Genomic DNA, 2,796 nt, shown 5'->3' with positions numbered 1-2,796 from the left:
TCCATAGCGCTCAAAAAATGCTATTGTAGGCTATCATAGCGCTTTTAAAAACGCTATGTCTGCCGGAGCTATAATAGCCCCTGATGTTTATATAGCGATTTTTGAACGCTATAGTATTTCGTTTTTTCATAGCATTGTTTTGACGCTATTATCCTCTCTACTATAGCACTTAATAAACGCTATTTCCATATTTTATAGCATTTCTCACGCGCTATTGTTTTGCCAATACCGTATGTCATTAACGCTATAACAAGTTCATTCGTAGCACTTTATTTGAGCTATTGTTTTTCCCCTTGTATATATGCAAAACTATTTTATATTTTTTTAAATATTTAATTTTTGTACAAAAATATTAAATAACATTCTTCAATTAAAACAATACATACATAATGATATTTCTATAAAATTCAAAATAATGTATAATATAAGAACAATCTGTAATATTTTACTATGATAGCAAATAAAAGTAAATTTACAAAATATTTGAATTTCATTTCAATACAATTCACTATATTACAGGAGGTCAAAACTCTAACTTATATAGTTACTCTAAAAAAGAACACTAAAGCCACAAGCACTAGGTCAACTCATCATGTTGCAACAACTCTGTTTTTCAACCTCATGTTTCCCCGAATACCTGTGCAGAAAAAAAAAAAAAAAAAAAAGAAAAAACTTAGTACATAGTAAGAACTAGGACATTCCTGCATAATTTATCATAAGCTACCAAATAACACAAATATTGATAGCAACAAAATGGGCCCAGAGAAATATTGAATCACAAACCAACAAGAATGAGTTTCAGAAAACAAAACAGTAGATACTTTATTTACATTAGAAAATACTAATTTCAACTAAAGGTAGAACCTGAAACGAGGTCACAACTTCATCATTAGACGTATCTCTACAACTTTATACATGGATAGTTAAAACATTTAAATAACATTAGAAAGATATAAACTCACATTTTTTTTGCAATTCTCAGCTTCTACATTGGAGCTATATCTATAAATATTTATACATGGATAATCAAAGAATATAAAAAACAACAACATCAATTTTTAAACTTACATCTTGTTGCAATGCCATCTTTTTCCAGTCGAGCCTCGACGATTTGAAATTGGTATGTCAGCGTTCATCCTTTTACTATTGTGCATTTCCCCTTTCTACTTCAAGTAACCATAAACGGTAAGCATCAATCAACTTCCTATGATTCACAATAGAGCATTATCAGTAACATTTAAATTCCCACCCAAAAGGTATTGCAACTTTGGTTATGTGTTAATACAATAAATGATCTTCAAATCTAAGAGGTAATACTTACACCCAATTTGCCAAGTTCTTAGCCTGAAATATATATAGAATAAAATATCAATCACTAACTAAAATAAATGTAGAATACGTACTTAATAATCAAAAGAAATATCGACAAACAAATTTACATGATCAATAAAAATAATTAGCTAGTCAAAAATCTTAAAACATAACTAAGAGAAACAGAACATAAAGCAAGGCATAACAAACAACTTAAACACCACTAAGTAGATCGCATGTACATAAAACTGACGACTCCTAGTTTCATAACACTGCCAACTATTTAAAAATGAAGGTAAACCACAAGCTACAAACTAAGGCTGGTCCTTTCGAGATGTGTGATAAGATCATCTTACTCATCATGATTACCGTGGATAATATATTGTGCATATCCTTTTCAGTAATCAATGGATATGCGAAACAACTACCACAACTTCAGGAGCTTATTGTAATCCATTGATAGTCTAGATAACCTTATGCAAAACAACTACCACAACTTCAGGAGCTTATTCAATGAGAGCCAACCATAAAATTTAAAAACACAATAACTTCTTGCATTAAAAAATATCTACATATTATACTTGAATAATACTATTATGATATCTCTAGAAACAGGAAGAATACTGATATAATCATAACCAAGCAAAAAGAACTTTGACTACTCAATTGCAATTTTTAACTCTGTAGTGGGCATCTTAAGTAGGCTATACATAAATTAATTTTATTGTAAATGGTGGAAAGAGAATCCTTGCATACATATGTAACAACCAGACGTACGGAGTTTGTCATTTTTTTTGGTTAACAATTATTTTTCTTTTTCTAGTGAGATATAGATTCCAGGATTTTTCCCAGATTATATATCGACATATTAATTTATTTCTCATACAACTTACAGGCTACAACAACAAACATGTGCACTCGTGAAAAAAATCTTAATAGGAATTAGGGTTTTTTTCCAATAAACTCAAATTGAGATAAATGTAGAAATTGAAATTAAAATTACCAGATATGGTTGGAAAACATAGAGAGGCGGCGGTGAACTCTATAAAGAGAGTGGGGGAGAGATACGATGATTCAGAAGCTTGTAGGAAGGGTTTCACGGCGCAGCCGACAATAGAGCAACTCTTCTTGAGACAATATACCTGCCTTCACTTGAACAGAGAGAGAAATGCAAAACGAGTGTGACAAATCGACGGCCGACGTTAGAGAGACAGAGGTTTTGAAAGACGATGGATTTTTGGAATCAGAATAATCTGACGATAGAGGCAAGTGAAAAAATTTGGACTTAATATATCTCTTCTAGAGAAGCGCCTAAATAAATCATGTGCGCGTTCGTCAAGTTATAGCGTTTTTTTATTTTTTATAATTAATTATAGCATTTATAGAAAAAACGCTATAAAATTGTGCTATCAAAACCCAATTTTCTTGTAGTGGGAGTTCCCGGTGGAGTCCATTGGGATTGTATCCCATTCTCTTTTAGATAGG

The 2,796-nt window shown here is 31.2% G+C and overlaps 1 long non-coding RNA gene across 1 annotated transcript; it reads right to left on the bottom strand.

Moving 5' to 3' along the window:
• Window positions 1–463: 463 nt before the first annotated feature.
• Window positions 464–2,586, bottom strand: LOC148765181 (uncharacterized). The gene is made up of 3 exons (XR_016029744.1): window positions 2,315–2,586; window positions 1,322–1,344; window positions 464–1,204 (listed from the first exon to the last, which is right to left on the bottom strand). It is a non-coding gene; the product is annotated as an uncharacterized LOC148765181 (long non-coding RNA).
• Between the last annotated feature and the right edge of the window lie 210 nt (window positions 2,587–2,796).

This window comes from Erythranthe guttata, chromosome 14 (assembly GCF_056151865.1).
Source record: "Erythranthe guttata isolate IM_541 chromosome 14, IM_541, whole genome shotgun sequence".
Taxonomy (NCBI): Eukaryota; Viridiplantae; Streptophyta; class Magnoliopsida; order Lamiales; family Phrymaceae; genus Erythranthe; species Erythranthe guttata.
Note: the sequence above shows the minus strand (reverse complement) of the source record. Positions and strands in the feature narration are given on the sequence as shown.